The sequence below is a fragment of the Bufo bufo genome, chromosome 3 (assembly GCF_905171765.1).
Source record: "Bufo bufo chromosome 3, aBufBuf1.1, whole genome shotgun sequence".
Lineage (NCBI taxonomy): Eukaryota > Metazoa > Chordata > Amphibia > Anura > Bufonidae > Bufo > Bufo bufo.
Window position 1 is genome coordinate 57975029 of NC_053391.1, and position 20873 is coordinate 57995901.

Sequence of the window (20873 nt, forward strand, 5' to 3'; positions counted from 1 at the left end):
TAAATTATTTTTAATACTATTATTGTTAAAAATTGGGATTATATGCTTGCATTTTTCTCTTGCACCCGGACCCACGGCGAGAAGCAGAGAATTGTGCGGGAGCTGGACTATGAAATGCGCCAAATGGGTCGCAAACACCGCCGTCTGGCCATTATAAAAAAATGGTCAGACATGAAGAGAAGACTGGATGAAAAATGCCCAGGTACATGTGTAAATAACTTTTGTATGTTTTGCCAGCACTCTGTAATGTATACAGTGCTAAGCAAAAGTATTCATCCCCCTTGACTTTGTTCTTTTTTTTTGTTGCCTCACCCCCTGAAATTAACATGGATTGTTTGAGGATTTCCATCATGTAATTTGTAGAACATGCCCCCAACTTAGACCTTCTTTTAAATTGGTTAATTGTAAAGCATACAACTAATAGGACAAAATAACAGAAAAGGTCAATGTGCATAACTATTCACCCCCCCTAAAGTCAATACTTTGTAGAGCCACCTTTTGCGTCAATCACAGCCTTAAGTCGCTTTGGTTAAGTCTCTATGATCAGTTGCCACATCTTACCACAGGGTTTTTTGCCCATTTCTCATTGCAATACTGATTCTACTCCTTCCAATTTGATGGTTTGCGCTTGTGAACAGCAATCTTTAAGTCTAACCACAGATTTTCTATTGGATTGAGATCTGGGCTTTGACTAGGCCATTCCAACACATTTACATGTTTACCCTTAAACCACTCAAGTGTTGTGTCACGACCATGGTCATGGTCGCGACTCCTTGAGCCGCATGCAGTTGCCCGCGGTCTGCTCTTGTTGTCAATCACAGGTGAGGGCTGTTAGTATGTTGCCTCACGTGTGGTTGCCGTTGGCAACATGAGGTTGTGGGCAGTGGAGCAGCCTGAGCTGGTTGCTAGGCGGTCTGCTGTCTGTGCATGCGGTTGCATCAGGGAACGTGTGTTTGTATGTGTGCACTTTCTTTGTTTGGTATGCACGGGATTAAGTTGTATGTGCACTTCCCCTTTAAGTGTCTACCTTACCTTGTCTGGTGTTGGAAGGGTTAACTCCCTTCCTAGTGTGTGTCTGTGTGGGTGTGGCTACTTGGGCTATTTAGCTTCTGCTGGATCCCTGCAGCAGAGGGGTACTCCAGCCATGCTGTATGCTGGAGTCCTCCTCCTGGTCTTCTTATGCCATCTATCCAGTGAGGGCCACCCTTGTGGTCACAGACGTTAAGATGTTAAGAATTTGTTAAGATGTTAACTTTATGTTCTTGTGGTGTCTCACCTTTTGCAGCTATGGTTTCCTGGGTTCCTGTGTGATGTGTGGTGTGTGCTGTGTCCTTTTATGTTGGTTTGGACATCAGCACTTGTGCACGGGTTCCAGGCTGTGTGTCTGTGGCAGCTAGGTGTGGTACTAGTTTCACTTACCTACCATTGCCATATGCTGTATATGTTCCCCTTTCCTTGCAGCCTGGCCAGTGAGACTCCTGTTCGTCTGTGTCTAGGAGGAACAGGTCGTCTTAGCCTGCTCCTAGTCCAGGGATTTCCTGAGGGCTAGTAGGAACCCGAGGTTACGGAGTATGAGCCCTCCTACCATCTGGGTTGGCTCATACTCTTAGGAGTCAGGGTCAGAGTTAGGGACGCATTAGGCGGTGACCTGCTCCCTGATTCCTGTCCTGGCCTAGCAGCTTCCCATTATCCCTTTAACATCGCACGGCCGGGGGTTTTCCCCACTCTCCGCCGTGACATGTTGCTTTAGCAGTGTGTTTGGGGTAATTGTCCTGCTGGAAGGTGAACCTCTGTCCTAGCCTCAAATCACCCACAAAGTGGGACAGGTTTTGCTGAAGAATATCCCTGTCCATGTTTCCCTCAACTCTGAACAGTTTCCCAGTCCCGGCTGCTGAAAAACATGCCCACAGCATGATGCTTCCACCATCATGTTTCATTGTGGGGATGGTGTTCTTTGTGTGATGTGATGTGTTGGCTTTGTGCCAGACAAGTGACAGACTGAACCATCACTGTGTCTGCAGTAGAAGCCTGAGGGCTAGCCTCCTTCCTACGGGTTATGGACCCAGGACTATGAAGACCCCCACTCTGACCTATTTGGGTTAGAGGGAACTATAAACCATTAATTTTTGGTTGAGTTTATAGGCCATATCTTTCCTATTCCCCATTAACGTTGCATGGTGTGAATCAATAAACACAATAAGGGTTAACTCTGCTCTGAGACTCCCAATGAATGTGTTGGTTTATTTGTCCCTTTGTTCTATTGTGTTAGTGATGGGATTAAGAAGTAGCCGACCCTGGTGTACAGAAGTAGATCATCCTATGATACACTGAGGAGATAATCCCATCCCATGGGTCTCCTCTCGCCCTATTGTTTCATAAAGACACTGTGGAGGGGATGTCTTTTTTCATACTGTAAATTTTTGATTGAGTTATGCGTCATAAAGCTGGCAGCCACTGCAATTATATATAGATCCCGCCATATTGGAATTTCATTATATCTAATGTTCTTAAGATTTTGGAGTTGTTTATCTAAAATCTGAACATTCTGTGATCACAGAAGTTCCTATTCCCTCCATTTGGAGAAGGCGATCAGCGGAAGCCGCGGAGGTTGTGGAGGTTGAGGAGGAAGAGGAAAAAGAGGAGGCCGGACCCTCCAAGCCTATTGAGCCACCAGATGTGGGAGAAGTGAAGGAGGTGGAAAGTGCTGTACCCTCAAGCACCACCCCATCTCAGGACTCGGAGGAAGAGGAGGCGATCACCAGCCCCCGCCAGGATGGTAAATATGTGCACATAGCAATATGATTATGTATCCATAACATGTACATAAAAGGGCCAACAACGAGGCGACAACATACACTATAGTAATACAAAAAAAGAACACTGGACAATAACTCTTTAACCACTTAAGGACCACAGGTTTATACCCCCCTAAAGACCAGGCCCTTTTTTACAAATCGGCACTACACTACTTTTACCGTTTATTGCTCGGTCATGCAACTTACCACCCAAATGAATTTTACCTCCTTTTCTTCTCACTAATAGAGCTTTCATTTGGTGGTATTTCATTGCTGCTGACATTTTTACTTTTTTTGTTATTAATCGAAATTTAACGATTTTTTTGCAAAAAAATGACATTTTTCACTTTCAGTTGTAAAATTTTGCAAAAAAAACGAGATCCATATAGAAATTTTGCTCTAAATTTATAGTTCTACATGTCTTTGATAAAAAAAAAATGTTTGGGTAAAAAAAAAATGGTTTGGGTAAAAGTTATAGCGTTTACAAACTATGGTACAAAAATGTGAATTTCCGCTTTTTGAAGCAGCTCTGACTTTCTGAGCACCTGTCATGTTTCCTGAGGCTCTACAATGCCCAGACAGTACAAACACCCCACAAATGACCCTATTTCGGAAAGTACACACCCTAAGGTATTCGCTGATGGGCATAGTGAGTTCATAGAACTTTTTATTTTTTGTCACAAGTTAGCGGAAAATGATGATTGATTTATTTATTTATTTTTTTCTTACAAAGTCTCATATTCCACTAACTTGTGACAAAAAATAAAAAGTTCTATGAACTCACTATGCCCATCACGAAATACCTTGGGGTCTCTTCTTTCCAAAATGGGGTCACTTGTGGGGTAGTTATACTGCCCTGGCATTCTAGGGGCCCAAATGTGTGGTAAGGAGTTTGAAATCAAATTCTGTAAAAAATGACCTGTGAAATCCGAAAGGTGCTCTTTGGAATGTGGGCCCCTTTGCCCACCTAGGCTGCAAAAAAGTGTCACACATCTGGTATCTCTGTATTCAGGAGAAGTTGAGGAATGTGTTTTGGGGTGTCTTTTTACATATACCCATGCTGGGTGAGATAAATATCTTGGTCAAATGCCAACTTTGTATAAAAAAATGGGAAAAGTTGTCTTTTGCCAAGATATTTCTCTCACCCAGCATGGGTATATGTAAAATGACACCCCAAAACACATTCCCCACCTTCTCCTGAGTACGGCAATACCAGATGTGTGACACTTTTTTGCAGCCTAGGTGGGCAAAGGGGCCCATATTCCAAAGAGCACCTTTCGGATTTCACAGGTCATTTTTTACAGAATTTGATTTCAAACTCCTTACCACACATTTGGGCCCCTAGAATGCCAGGGCAGTATAACTACCCCACAAGTGACCCCATTTTGGAAAGAAGACACCCCAAGGTATTCGCTGATGGGCATAGTGAGTTCATGGAAGTTTTTATTTTTTGTCACAAGTTAGTGGAATATGAGACTTTGTATGAAAAAAAAAATAAAATAAAAATCAGCATTTTCCACTAACTTGTGACAAAAAATAAAAAATCCTAGGAACTCGCCATGCCCCTCACGGAATACCTTGGGGTGTCTTCTTTCCAAAATGGGGTCACTTGTGGGGTAGTTATACTGCCCTGGCATTTTCCAGGGGCCCTAATGTGTGGTAAGTAGGTAAATGACCTGTGAAATTCTAAAGGTGCTCTTTGGAATATGGGCCCCTTTGCCCACCTAGGCTGCAAAAAAGTGTCACACATGTGGTATCGCCGTATTCAGGAGAAGTTGGGGAATGTGTTTTGGGGTGTCATTTTACATATACCCTTGCTGGGTGAGAGAAATATCTTGGCAAAAGACAACTTTTCCCTTTTTTTTTATACAAAGTTGGCATTTGACCAAGATATTTCTCTCACCCAGCATGGGTATATGTAAAATGACACCCCAAAACACATTCCCCAACTTCTCCTGAGTACGACGATACCAGATGTGTGACACTTTTTTGCAGCCTAGATGCGCAAAGGTGCCCAAATTCCTTTTAGGAGGGCATTTTTAGACATTTGGATACCAGACTTCTTCTCACACTTTGGGGCCCCTAGAATGCCAGGGCAGTATAAATACCCCACATGTGACCCCATTTTGGAAAGAAGACACCCCAAGGTATTCAATGAGGGGCATGGCGAGTTCATAGAATTTTTTTTTTTTTGGCACAAGTTAGCGGAAATTGATATTTTTAATTTTTTTCTCACAAAGTCTCCCGTTCCGCTAACTTGGGACAAAAATTTCAATCTTTCATGGACTCAATATGCCCCTCACGGAATACCTGGGGGTGTCTTCTTTCCGAAATGGGGTCACATGTGGGGTATTTATACTGCCCTGGCATTCTAGGGGCCCTAAAGCATGAGAAGAAGTCTTGAATATAAATGTCTAAAAAATTTTACGCATTTGGTTTCCGTGAGGGGTATGGTGAGTTCATGTGAGATTTTATTTTTTGACACAAGTTAGTGGAATATGAGACTTTGTAAGAAAAAAAAAATAATAATTCCGCTAACTTGGGCCAAAAAAATGTCTGAATGGAGCCTTATAGGGGGTGATCAATGACAGGGGGAGTGATCAATGACAGGGGGAGTGATCAATGACAGGGGGAGTGATCAATGACAGGGGGGTGATCAATGACAGGGGGGTGATCAGGGAGTCTATATGGGGTGATAACCACAGTCATTGATCACGCCCGTGTAAGGCTTCATTCAGACGTCCGTATGCGTTTTGCAGATCCGATCCATCTATCAGTGCATCCGTAAAAATCATGCGGACATCTGAATGGAGCTTTACAGGGGGGTAATCAATGACAGGGGGGGTGATCAATGACAGGGGTGTAATCAATGACAGGGGGGTGATCAGGGAGTCTATATGGGGTGATCACCACAGTCATTGATCATGCCCCTGTAAGGCTTCATTCAGACGTCCGGATGCGTTTTGCGGATCCGATCCATCTATCAGTGGATCCGTAAAAATCATGCGGACGTCTGAATGGAGCTTTACAGGGGGGTAATCAATGACAGGGGGGTGATCAGGGAGTCTATATGGGGTGATCACCACAGTCATTGATCAAGCCCCTGTAAGGCTTCATTCAGACGTCCGGATGCGTTTTGCGGATCCGATCCATCTATCAGTGCATCCGTAAAAATCATGCGGACATCTGAATGGAGCTTTACAGGGGGGTAATCAATGACAGGGGGGTGATCACCACAGTCATTGATCATGCCCCTGTAAGGCTTCATTCAGACGTCCGGATGCGTTTTGCGGATCCGATCCATCTATCAGTGCATCCATAAAAATCATGCGGACATCTGAATGGAGCTTTACAGGGGGGTAATCAATGACAGGGGGGTGATCACCACAGTCATTGATCATGCCCCTGTAAGGCTTCATTCAGACGTCCGGATGCGTTTTGCGGATCCGATCCATCTATCAGTGCATCCGTAAAAATCATGCGGACATCTGAATGGAGCTTTACAGGGGGGTGATCAGGGAGTCTATATGGGGTGATCACCACAGTCATTGATCATGCCCCTGTAAGGCTTCATTCAGACGTCCGGATGCGTTTTGCGGATCCGATCCATCTATCAGTGGATCCGTAAAAATCATGCGGACGTCTGAATGGAGCTTTACAGGGGGGTAATCAATGACAGGGGGGTAATCAATGACAGGGGGGTGATCAGGGAGTCTATATGGGGTGATCACCACAGTCATTGATCATGCCCCTGTAAGGCTTCATTCAGACGTCCGGATGCGTTTTGCGGATCCGATCCATCTATCAGTGGATCCGTAAAAATCATGCGGACGTCTGAATGGAGCTTTACAGGGGGGTAATCAATGACAGGGGGGTAATCAATGACAGGGGGGTGATCAGGGAGTCTATATGGGGTGATCACCACAGTCATTGATCACGCCCCTGTAAGGCTTCATTCAGACGTCCGGATGCGTTTTGCGGATCCGATCCATCTATCAGTGGATCCGTAAAAATCATGCGGACGTCTGAATGGAGCTTTACAGGGGGTTGATCAATGACAGGGGGGTAATCAATGACAGGGGGGTGATCAGGGAGTCTATATGGGGTGATCAGGGGCTAATAAGGGGTTAATAAGTGACGGGGGGGGGTGTAGTGTAGTGTAGTGGTGCTTGGTGGGACTTTACTGAGCTACCTGTGTCCTCTGGTGGTCGATCCAAACAAAGGGGACCACCAGAGGACCAGGTAGCAGGTATATTAGACGCTGTTATCAAAACAGCGTCTAATATACCTGTTAGGGGTTAAAAAAAACACATCTCCAGCCTGCCAGCGAACGATCGCCGCTGGCAGGCTGGAGATCAACTCTCTTACCTTCCGTTCCTGTGAGCGCGCGCGCGTTCACAGGAAATCTCGGCTCACGCGAGATGACGCCTATTGGCGTTAGCGTAGCCTGGGGGAGCCGCCGCGATGACGCCTTTCGGCGTTAGCGTGGCGGCAAGCGGTTAATGTACATTAAAACCATTAATTTAACAAATAAATAATATTAAACTCAATAGAACTATCACTAACTAACAAACAAAATAAAATTATACTGTACTGAAATATCACTAACTAATAAACTATATAATGATCATAAATATCACTAACTAACGTATTGAGATTTAAATCGTCAATGTGTATAAAGACTTTAAATAAAAGATGGAAAAAAAGGTAAACAATAGACAAACAGTCATATTTTGTACCACCGTGTACATATCGACCATCTCTATAAAAATATCCTATGATCTAACCCCTCCGGTGAACACTTTAAAATTAAAAAAAAAGAAACAATTAAAAGAAAATATTAATTTATTCAACCTAACATCACTAAAAATGCAACACCAAGCTATCAAAAAAGGCATATGCCCCCAAAATAGTAACAATTGGTCAGTTCATTTTGCAAAAAATAAGACCCTACCATTAGACAATCGCCAAATAAAAACAATAATATGGCTCTCAAAATATGGAGACAGTAAAACATGAATTGTTTTTGGTTCAACGCTGCTTTTATTGTGTAAAATAGAAATAACTAAAAAATGAGGAAAAATATTCGGTCTTGCCGCATCTGTAACAACCAGCTGTCTAAAAATATCATACCAAATAACCCCTCAGGTGGACACCTTTTTAAACTAAAATTTAAAACTCTCCAAAAAGGCATTTTTTTGGACAACTTTTTTTTATCACAAAAAGGTGTAATAGCAAGCGATCATAAAGTCAGATGCACCACAAAATAAAGGATTAAAGGTTTAATAAGAGTTGCAATTAATGTTCATATATATTTTTTTCAAACAGGAATGAAGACATTGAAGGCTAAATTGGCCAAAATGCAAAAGGAGCAGCTCCCCGATATGCGGGCCATTCAGGAGCGCATGAAGTCCATGGAGGAGAGGCAATGCCAGGCCATGAAGGGGGTGCATGAGATGATCATGCTTTTGGAAAAGTTGCCATAATTATTATTTTTTCTAATAAGTTATATAAATCGTTTATACAGTTATAACGTGTATTTTGTTTTTTGTAATATTGCTTGGTTTTAGTGTAATAGCTCGGCCTAAATCAGCCAGAACTGACAGCAGCCGGTAAATACATGTCAAATACATATAGTGTACATTCAAACGTCTGTAAAATGTGTCCGCATCCGTTCCATAATTAAGAGGAACGTTTACAGACCCATTGATTTTCATTTCCAGTCTGTAAAATTAGGCATTCACAGGATACAGAAGTAAGTGTCGGCCATTACAGGCCCCAAAAATTATCCGACAGGTGTTCACCTAACAGCAAAGCATTTTTTATTCTGTGGCTGGTGGTACATTAGGCATTCACAGGATAAATAAGTGTCGGCCATTACAGGCCCCAAAAATTAGCCGACAGGCGTTCACCTGACAGCAAATAAATTTGAATTCTGTGGCTGGTGGTACATTAGGCATTCACAGGATAAATAAGTGTCGGCCATTACAGGCCCCAAAAATTTGTCATTCAACGGACATAAAAAGCCTTTTATGCCGTTGTATTTACCGAAGACAGGGACCATAAATTGTTATGGGTGATGGCGGATATGGGCTGTCATGAGGAATTTGAATCAAACATGGTCTACTGGTCACATGTGTTGAATTCCTCTGAGATCCATGCCTCATTCATTTTTAGAAATGTGAGGTAGTCAACACTGTTGTGAGCTAGGCGAGTGCGCTTATCGGTCATGATCCCCCCCTGCTGCACTGAACGTTCTTTCGGACAGGACACTTGACGAGGGGCAAGCCAACAGTTCCATTGCAAATTGTGCAAGCTCTGGCCAGAGGTCAAGCCTGCCCACCCAGTAGTCCAGGGGTTCATCACTTCTCAGAGCGTCCAGATCGGCCGTTAACCTGATGTAGTCGGACACCTGTCGGTCTAGGCGTTCCCTGATGCTGGATCCGGAGGAGAGCTGTCGATGGGTCGGCTGAAAGAATGATCTCATATCAGAAGTGACCAACACATCTTCAAACCACCCTCTTCTTGCAGGCGCTGTTGGATTGGTACCCGCAACTGTTTCTCTGTGAGTGGAAATTCCTCTCCCAGGGCCCAAAAAAGCAGAATGCAGCATTTTTCTAAGCAAGGCATGGAAGTGCTGCATTCTGAAAGCACTCTATGGTGGTGTTCACATTTCCGCCATTTTTTGTTTGTACCGGGGGTCTAAATACGTTGCTAGCCAGTACTGGTCCTTGCCCTTTATGCCTTTTATACGGGGGTCCCTCTTAAAACACTGGGGCATGAAGGCCCCCATTTGCCCTAAACTGGAAGCGGTGTAGTTGCCTGGCTCCTGCTCATCATACAGGATAATGTCGTCCTCGTTCTCCTCCCCCCATCCACGGACAACACCAGGGATCCCAGAAAGGTTTAAAGCATGCTCTTCTTGCTCCTCCTCCCCGGCACCATCCTCCTCTGACTCCTCTTCAGACTCCTGTTGTTGACTTGTCTCAGATGGAGTAGCCCCCCTGGGAATACATCCAGCATTGCTACTTCCTCATCTTCCTGCTCCTGCTCCTCGACGGCTTGATCAATGACACGACGCAATGCACGCTCAAGAAAGAAGGCAAAAGGTACAATGTCACTGATGGACCTGTGGCTGTGACTGACCAGTTTGGTGATCTCATCAAATGTGCACAGAAGTCTGCATGCGTCGCGCATGAGCAGCCACTGGCGCGGTGAAAAAAAAAACAAGCTCCCAGAACCTGTCCTGCCGCAGAGTTCGTACAGGTAGTCTTTAACTGCACTTTTCTGCTGGAGCAGCCTATCGAGCATATACAAGGTTGAGTTCCATCGCATCGGGCAGTCACAAATAAGACGTCTGAGGTGCAGGTTGTGTCGCCGCTGAATGTTAGCAAGGAGAGCCATGGCCGTGTAAGATCTTCTGAAATGGCCCAAGATTTTTCTGGCCTGCTACAAGACGTCCTGGACCCCAGGGTATTTGACAACGAATCGCTGCACGACCAAGTTCAGGACGTTTGCCATGCACTGCACGTGTGTAATTTTGCCCTGTTTCAGCGTGCTCAGCAGATTGGCACCGTTGTCGAACGCCACTTTACCAACTGTCAAATTGAGTGGTGTTAGCCATTGATATGCCTGTGAATGCAAATCTGAAAGGAGTGCAGGACCGGTGTGGCTCTTGGCTGCCAGGCACAACAGACGCAGCACAGCATGGCAACGTCTCACCTGGCATGTCGAATAGGTTCTGGGGATCTTGGCCGGTGCAGCAGAAGAGACGGTAGCAGCGGAAAAGGAGGAGTCAGCCGAGGAGGAGAGGGAGGATGGAGTAGGAGAAGGAGAAGAAGAGGCAAGCCTGCATGCAATCCGTGGCGGTAAAACCAAATCTACACGGGTGCCACGGGTTACATGCTTGACGGCCGTCAGAAGGTTCACCCAGTGGGCAGTAAAAGTTATATACCTTCCCTGCCCGTGTTTGCTAGACCACGTGTCTGTGGTGAGATGTATCTGAAATACATTCACTTGCCGCTGAACGTGGCCATATAGCTCTGGGATGCCCTTCTGCGAGAAATATTTCCTTCCTGGGACCTACCATTGTGGTGTCCCAATTGCCACAAATTTTCGAAAGGCCTCCGAGTCCACAAGTTTATATGGCAGTAGTTGTCGGGCTATCAGTTCCGACAAACCAATGGTCTACCATTGGGCAAGAGGGTTATCTGGCTTCATCAATTTTTTAAGGTCGAACGCCTGCCTTTTTCCTGACAAACGTGAGGACGGCATGATGGAAGGTGGAGTGGAAGATAATTGTGACGAGAAAGGAGAAGAGGCTGGACGGTGAGAGCCTGGAGTGTGGCTTTGTGGGTTCTGATGGCGTTGCTCCCACTGGGCTCCGTGATGTGAGGCCAGGTGTCTTCTTAAGGCCGTCGTCCCTAGGTGAGTGTTGGGCTTACCGCGACTTATGCGTTGACTCCAAAGGCTGCAGATGGCAACACTTTTGTCAGCAGCTGACACATTAAAAAAGCCCACACTGCGGAGCCATGTGCCGGCGTCCTGGGAGCGCCAGATGTGACCATACATGGTTGATGGCTCGCTCCTGATACATTAGCAGTCTGGTTTGTCCCTCCTGTGCAATGTAAGTTCGGCCTGCTTCTCCTTCCTGCTGGTCCATCTCTCCCTCTGAACTTCCCTCCTCTTCCTATCTTGTGGGCACCCACGTTACGTCCATAGACATGTCATCATCGACGTCACCTTCCCCACCACTAACATTAGAGATCTCGGAGTAGGCAGCAACAGCGGAGACCAACCTCCTTGGGCTGAACTGGGTAATGTCGTCAGACTGCTGAGTGGCGGTGGTGCTACCTCCTATTCCTGATCCGATGCCAAAAATGGCTGCGCATCGGAAATGTCTTGTGTTGGATCGGAAAATAATTTCTGTGACTTAAACGGAGGGTATATGGTGGTGGTGGTGTTGGTGGTGGTGTCTTTGGGCGTGCACACAGAAGAGAGTGAAGAGGGTGCAGATAGAGAGGATGAGGAGGGTGCAGAAGCGGAAGGCTGAGTGAGCCACTCAACCAAGTCTGGTGCGTCCTTTGACGTAATTGAACGCACCTTCTGCAACTTCCCACTTTGGCTCCAGCGTGGTGCTCCTGCCCTACCCCTACCACCCCTGCTGAAGGGCCTGCCTCTTCCTCTGCCTGTCATTTTTTAAATGGCCCGGTGACAAAAGTCTCTAGAGAAGCACAGTGTATGTGGAAGAAGGTTTATAACACCCCGCTTCAATATGTTGTTTTGGGGGGGACACTGGTCTATAATCACACCAGTTATAAAAATGTTTTTACTTTGAATTTTCTCACTGTGTGTAGCAGAAGTAATGCAGTGAAAGTGGCTAAATTTCTGCAGTACCCAAATACACTATTTGAAAAGTATATTCTTATATAACACCCCGCTTCAATATGTCATTTTGAGGGCCACTAGTCTAGAATCACACCAGTTATAAAAAAATGTTTTCCTTTGAATTTTCTCACTGTGTGTAGCAGAGGTAACACAGTGAAAGCGGATACATTTCTGCAGTACCCAAAAACACTATATTCAAAATGTGTTTATGGGGGGCCACTGGTCTATCACACCAGTTATAATATTTTTTTCTAATTGTGTTTGTCACTCTTTGTAGTTGTAGTATTGCTGCAGAACCGATCGCCAGTCACATTGCTGCACAATACAAATACACTATAATAGCTTTCGATATTAGAAAGTATATTATAAGTGTATTACACCCTTATATACTGCACACCAATCAATAGCACACCTATACCAGTCCTTAAACAGACTTTTGTGGACCTATTAGCTAGCGATTTGTTTCACTAACACTCTAACAGTCTGTCCCTGCTCCACACAGCAACCTCTCCCTACACTGACAAAAGACAAAATGTAAAATGGCAGCCAGATCAGGTCTATTTATAAGGTAGGGGGTATGTCCATGTGCTGAAATGTCTCAATTGGCTGTCCTGTACCACCTGATGGATGTGTCATGGGTCAAAGTTCTTCACAGTGTAAAAGAATATGGCGTCAGCGAATATTGCCATATGTTCGCATGTTCGGCGAATGAGCAAAGGCCATCTCTAAATACAACACTTTTGGTTTTGCTCCCATTTGGCATGAGCTGAACTCAAAGATCTGAAACATTTTCTACATGCACAAAAGACCCATTACTCTCAAATATTGTTCACAAATCTGTCTAAATCTGTGTTACTGAGCACTTCTCCTTTGCCGAGATAATCCATCCCACCTCACAGGTGTGGCATATCAAGGTGCTGATTAGACAGCATGAATATTGCACAGGTGTGCTTTAGACTGCCCACAATAAAAGACCACTCTGAAATGTGCAGTTTGATCACACAGCACAATGCCACAGATGTTGCAACGTTTGAGGAAGAGTGCAATTGGCATGCAGGAATGTCTACCAGAGCTGTTGCACATGCAATGAATGCTCATTTCTCTACCATAAGCCATCTCTAAAGGTGTTTCAAAGAATTTGGCAGTACATCACAACCGCAGACCACGTGTAACCACACCAGCCCAGGACCTCCACATCCAGCATGTTCACCTCCATGATCGTCTGAGACCAGCCACCCGGACAGCTGCAGCAACAATCGGTTTGCATAACCAAATAATTTCTTCACAAACTTTCAGAAACCGTCTGAGGGAAGCTCATCTGCATTCTCGTCGTCCTCATCGGGGTCTGGACCTGACTGCAGTTCGTCGTCGTAACTGACTTGAGTGGGCAAATGCTCACATTCGTCGGCGTCTGGCACGTTGGAGAGGCATTCTGTTCTTGGATGAGTCCCGGTTTTCACTGTTCTGTGCAGATGGCAGACAGTGTGTGTGGAGTTGTGAGGGTGAGCGGTTTGCTGATATTAACATTGTGGATCGAGTGGCCCATGATGGCAGTGGGGTTATGGTATGGGCATGCGTGTGTTATAGACAACGAACACAGGTGCATTTTTATTGATGGCATTTTGAATGCACAGAGATACCGTGACGAGATCCTGAGGCCCATTGTTGTGCCATTCATCCACGACCATCACCTCATGTTGCAGAATGATAATGCACGGCCCCATATTGCAAGGATCTGTACACAATTCCTTAAAAGCTGAAATCATCCCAGTTCTTGCATGTCCAGCAGACTCACCAGACATGTCACCTATTGAGCATGTTTGGGATGGTCTGGATCGGCGTATACGACAGCGTGTTCCAGTTCCTGCCAATATTCTGCAACTTCGCACAGCTATTGAAAAGAGTGGACCAACAATCCACAGGCCACAATCAACAACCTGATACTGACTGGTTTTCTAAGCCCCCCTTCCCCAGTAAAGCAAAACTGTGCACATTTCAGAGTGGACTTTTATTGTGGGGAGTCTAAGGCACACCTGTGCAATATTCATGCTGTCTAATCAGCACCTTGATATGCCACACCTGTGAGGTGGGATGGATTATCTAGGCAAAGGAGAAGTGCTCACTAACACAGATTTAGACAGATTTGTGAACAATATTTGAGAGTAATGGGTCTTTTGTGTATGTAGAAAATGTTTCAGATCTTTGAGTTCAGCTCATGCAAAATGGGAGAAAAACCGAAAGTGTTGCGTTTATATTTTTGTTCAGTGTATATATATGTATTGCACGGTCTTCATATATATACAGTAAAAGCACACCACTACTCTAACTGATTATAAATTACAGCCCAGGAGCTATAGTCTACTGAATTGATAGAATATATGTGCTTCACTTTTTTAACTGAATTACTGAAATGAATTAACTTTTCAATAAGCCAATAGAGGAATTATCCTCATACAGTAAATAGCAACTGCAGCATCTAAGTGTCTAGACAGATGGAGAGGGCTACCTCTGTCACACCATAGCCCTCCTCCTTCGCATTCCATTGTATGTAGCAGGCGCAATGTCGGGGAACGGCGCCACCGCACCCCCTTTCCAACCCCCCAGTTTTCCCTAAAAAAATGGCTGCACAGGTTACAAAGTGAAAGTAAGAAGCCCAGGAATGCCATTGTCCTGTGTGCTAAGCATAAGGAGAAATGTGGAAAGCTTGTGCTAGGGACAATGTTGCTGAAAATTGGTTTTAAAAGAATATTAGAGAGGACGAGTACAGGGACAGTGCAGGGAGACCTTGAGACTATAGGGAGATAGTAGGGAGAGTGCAAGTAGAGTATATCTCCATGTGAATTACATTCTACTGTGCCTACATTAAGAGTTAATCTGTTATTTTACTCATACAGTTAGCGAGGGATATTTATCTAAACTGGTGTAAAGGAAAACAGCTTAGTTGCCCATAGCAACCAATCAGATTCAAACTTTCATTTTGCAGAGCTCATTTGGAAAATTATAGTTTAAATATGATTGGTTGCTATGGGTAACTAAGACAGTTTTTCTTTACACCAGTTTTGATAAATCTCCCCCATTATGCCTGTATAATAGACAGGTGTATCATATCGCTGTGTGCAACATGTTCTACTGCTCCCACATTCAGAGTTAATGCGTTTTGTTAGCGAAACACCCTGTGCATCTTGTTCATCTGCTGCACCTTTCATTCTTAATCTATTCTGTTATACATAGATTTACTGGGCATCAGACTCATTGTCAAAGTCGGTCTAATATATAGGTCTGTTTACCTATTTTATCTGCTGGGCCATTAACCACTTCCCGACCGCCCATTGACTATAAACGTTCTGGTCGGTCGGGTTTATCTCTGAGTGGACATTCTGGAAAGTCCTTTTAGAGATGACAGCTGCACGCTAATCGTGCAGCTGCAAAATGGGGGGCCGGCTGTCAGTGACAGCAGGGCACCCCAGAGAGAAGGCAGGGATTATTCCTGTATGTCCCTACCTTCTAGATCGCTGTATACACAGCGCTCAAAGAGCACTGTGTATACAGATCAGGAAGCGCTATGCCGCTTCCTGGTCTGGCCAGTGGTCATGTGACCGCCAGGGCCAGGGGAGTGCAGGAGTAGAGATGGCTTTGTGGTTCGCCCGGTGGTCGTTTCGCTGCGAACTTTGCTCGTTCGCCGAACGGGCGAATGTATGGTGATATTTGCGCCTGCTATATTCTTTTACATTGTAAAGAACTTTGACCCATGACTAGAGTTGACCGGACACCTCGATGTTCCGGTTCGTCGGGACTCGAACTTGACCCGAACTTGACCCCGAACCCAAACCCAATTGAAGTCAATGGGGACCCCAACTTTTGAGCACTAAAATGGCTGTAAAAATGTCATGTAAAGGGCTAGAGGGCTGCAAATGGCATAAAAATGTGGATAAGAGCATGGCAAGTGCTCTGCAAACAAATGTGGATAGGGAAATGACTTTAAATAACATAAAATACGTAAAAATAATAATCTTGATGTAGGAGGACCAGGTCCATATGGAGTAGGAGGTTGAGGAGGCGGTGGATGTGGCGGTGTAGGTGGAAGTGGCGGTGGAGGAGGAGGAGGTAGCCTACACTGCTTTTTAGTTTAAAATTTATTTTTATTTTTTTAACCTCTTCAGAACACATGACGTACCGATACGGCATGTTGTCCTGGTGATCGGAACCCGGTGCCTGCTCAAATCATTTAGCAGGCACTTTGGCTAAATGCGCCGGGGGGTCCTGTGACCCCCCATGTCAGCGATCGCAGCAAACCGCAGGTCAATTCAGACCTGCGGTTTGCAGCAGTTTTGGAAGTTTCTGATCCCTGCGGTCTGTGACCGCGGGGATCAGAAACTTCAAATAACCTTTATTTTAATGTTTAACCCCCCCTTCCTGCTGCCCTCTTTGTTATATGCCGGCGGGGGAGGGAGGGCGGGCAGGCGGTGCGGGCGTTGCTTGGGGGGGCGGGCAGGCATGCGATCATCCGCCCGCCTCCTCTCTTAGGATAGCCGATCGATTTGCAGAGTGTCAGCACATTGCTGACACTCTGCTTGAAAAGCCTGACATCTGTGCTGGCACAAATGTCAGGCGTTTAACCCCTTCCATGCCGCGGTCCGTAGGGACCGCTGTATGGAAGAGGTTAAGAGGGAGGGAGCTCCCATCGGGGGCTGCTGTGCATTTTTAGCCCCCGATGAGAGAGGGAGGGGGTCCACCTCCCTCCCCATCACCCACTGCTCTCCTGTGGCAGCGAGTGATGGTTACCATGGCAACCGGACGCCTTCACAGGCGTCCGGCTGTCCATGATGCTGATCAGAGGCTGTCCATGGTGCTGATTAGACTTCTGCTAAAGGCAGAAGTCTAATCAGACTTTGTAAAGTGAAAATACAGTACAGTACACTATATAGTGTACTTTACTGTATTATACAGACATCAGACCCACTGGATCTTCAAGAACCAAGTGGGTCTGGGTCAAAAAAATGTTTAAAAAAAAGTGAAAAAAATTTAAAAATCAAAAAACACATTTAACACTGATTAAAAATGAAAAAAATTAAATTCCCTACACATGTTTGATATCACCGCGTCCGTAACGATCTGATCTATAAAACGCTCATGTTACTTTCGCCGCAAGGTGAACGCCATAAAAAAAATAACTATGATGAAATTTAAATTTTGCCCACCTTACTTCGCAAAAAAGGTAATAAAAGTGATCAAAAAAGTCGTATGTACGCCAAAATAGTACCAATCAAACCGTCACCTCATCCCGCAAAAAAATGAGACCCTACCTAAGATAATCGCCCAAAAACTGAAAAAACTATGGCTCTCGGAATATGGAGACACTAAAACATGATTTTTTTTTATTTTTTAAATGAAATAATTGTGTAAAACTTACATAAATAAAAAAAAGTATACATATTAGGTATCTCCGCGTCCGTAATAACCTGCTCTATAAAAATATCACATGACCTAACCCCTCAGGTCAATACCGTAAAAAAACAAAAAAAAAAACGGTGTAAAAAGAGCTATATTTTGTCACCTTACATCTCAAAAAGTGTAATAGCAAGCGATCAAAAAGTCATACGCACCTCAAAATAGTGCCAATCAAACCGTCATCTCATCCCGCAAAAATCATACCCATCCGAAGAAATTTGCCCAAAAACTGAAAAAACTATGGCTCTCAGACTATGGAGACACTAAAACATGATTTTTTTTGTTTCAAAAATGAAATGATTGTGTAAAACTTACATAAATAAAAAAAATAGTATACATATTAGGCATCGCCGCGTCCATGACAACCTGCTCTATAAAAATATTATATGATCTAACCCCTCAGGTGAATACCGTAAAAAAAAAAAAAAAAGGGTAAAAAAAGCAATTTTTTGTCACCTTACATCACAAAAAGTGCAATAGCAAGCGATCAAAAAGTCATACGCACCCCAAAATAGTGCCAATTAAGCCGTCATCTCATCCCGCAAAAATCATACCCTACCCAAGATATTTGCCCAAAAACTGAAAAAACTATGGCTCTCAGACTATAGAGACACTAAAACATGATTTTTTTTGTTTCAAAAATGAAATCATTGTGTAAAACTTACATAAATAAAAAAAAAAGTATACATATTAGGTATCGCCGCGTCTGTGACAACCTGCTCTATAAAAATATTACATGATCTAACCTGTCAGATGAATGTTGTAAATAACAAAAAATAAAAACGGTGCCAAAACAGCTATTTCTTGTTACCTTGCCTCACAAAAAGTGTAATATAGAGCAACCAAAAATCATATGTACCCTAAACTAGTACCAAAAATACTGCCACCCTATCCCGTAGTTTCTAAAATGGGGTCACTTTTTTGGAGTTTCTAATCTAGGGGTGCATCAGGGGAGCTTCAAATGTGACATGGTGTCAAAAATTTGCCTTCCAAAACCGTATGGCATTCCTTTCCTTCTGCGCCCTGCCGTGTGCCCGTACAGTGGTTTATGACCACATATGGGGTGTTTCTGTAAACTACAGAATGAGAGCCATAAATATTGAGTTTTGTATGGCTGTTAACCCTTGCCTTGTAACTGGAAAAAAAAAATTAAAATGGAAAATCTGCCAAAAAAGTGAATTTTTTTAATTGTATCTCTATTTTCTATTAATTCTTGTGGAACACCTAAAGGGTTAACAAAGTTTGTAAAATCAGTTTTGAATACCTTGAGGGGTGTAGTTTCTTAGATGGGACACTTTTATGGAGTTTCTACTCTTGGGGTGCATCAGGGGGGGGCTTCAAATGGGACATGGTGTAAATAAACCAGTCCAGCAAAATCTGCCTTCCAAAAAACATACGGCACATCTTTCCCTCTGCTCGTACAGTAGTTTACGGCCACATATGGGGTGTTTTTGCAAACTACAGAATCGGGGCAATAAATATAGCATTTTGTTTGGCTGTTAAACCTTGCTTTGTTACTGGAAAAAAATGGATTAAAATGGAAAATTTGCCAAAAAATTGAAATTCGCTAATTTTATCTCTATTTGCCAATTACTCTTGTGCAGTAAAAAAATTATTAAAATTGAAAATCTTCCGGGGGCGTGGCTTGGCCGCTGAGAGGAATGGCCGCTTGACTTTGCAGCTCCTGCACCACAGCGACTATAGAAGAGCTACCCAGAGCCAAAATCGCTTCCTCCACTATATACCTGCCTGGTATGAAGCTGGATACCCTCCAGAACGAAATGGGGAAAACCAAAAGGCAGCTTTCTAAGCTGCAGAGCGGAAACCTGGACGGCTTCTTTGAAAGAGGCCCGGCTAAAGATGGCGCCAGCTCCAGCGCCGGAGCCCTCACCTTATCTCCCCGCAGCAGCGTCTCACCAAAAGGCGGTTCCCGCTCCCCATCGCCTCCTTTGGAGACCGACATCTTCTCCCTGAATGAAGCGGAGTTTCCCTCGCTGCCGCCGACTCCAAGTGACCTGGGAACTCCGGCATATAAGGCTGCACAAAATGGCGCCGCCGCTAACCTCACTGATGCCTCGCCATCTTCCAGCCCTCAGAAACAAAAGCCGCGACTGGAGACATCTCACTCTCCTGAGGTTAGTAAAATGACATGGGCGCAGACACTGGAGGCCTCTGGAGCGGTTCCCATAATCGAATATCAGACCTCAAACAAACCACTTTGTGAGGACTCAGTGAAAAATATGCTGCTGGCGTTACATCAATCCCTACGCACAGATATGGCAGGGTTGATTAACCCTTTGGCAGCCAAAATTAAGGAAACTGAGAATAAGATCACTCATGTGGAAAATAAGATGGCAGATTTTGCGGCCTCACAAAATAATATAATAGATGCCCACAATGATATGGCAGACGAGCTTGAAACCATTAAGAGCAAAATTGCAGACATGGAGGATCGTTCCAGAAGGAACAACGTGAAATTCCGGGGAATCTCAGAGAATGTGACACCACGCGACTTGCAGCCATACCTCAAAAGCCTCATTAAAGCCCTGCTACCAGGAATCCCTGTCCCTGACATGATCATTGACAGAGCTCATAGAATCCCAAAGCCATCTCATCTCAATGCTGATGTCCCTAGAGACACTTTGGCTCGCATTCATTTTTTCCACACTAAAGAGGCTTTGATGATGGCAGCCAGAAAATGTGAGCAATTACCTGCACCTTTCCAATCAGTCAGGCTATTTGCTGACCATTCTATGGCGACACTACGTCAAAGAAGAGAGCTACAACCGATCACTTATGCTCTCAGAGATAACGACATCCAATATAAATGGGGCTACCCACAAAAATTGCTGATCAGGAGGAATGGCAAGACGCACATAGTGAAGACCGTCACAGAGGGCCAAGATCTACTTTTATCCTGGGACATTCAGCTCCACATAGGAAAACAAGGGAACCGTAGACAGAATGATCGTCCATCTTCATCCGAAACTCAGGACGCTTAATCCCTTTACCAAGATTAGCTCGTGTCATGATCACGGATATATTTGTTTTATATCTGTTATATTTTGCCGCAGATCCAAGGAGGTTAAAGGAATGTGGTGATATTTTTTGCACTATTTTCTTGCACTATTTGTATGGGATTAATTGTTTAACCCATATTATGTTATGTGCAAACTGCAACACGTTGTACATTTGATATCTCGTATAGTTGAGACTCCTCTCAGTCTCATTAGTGGACTTAAG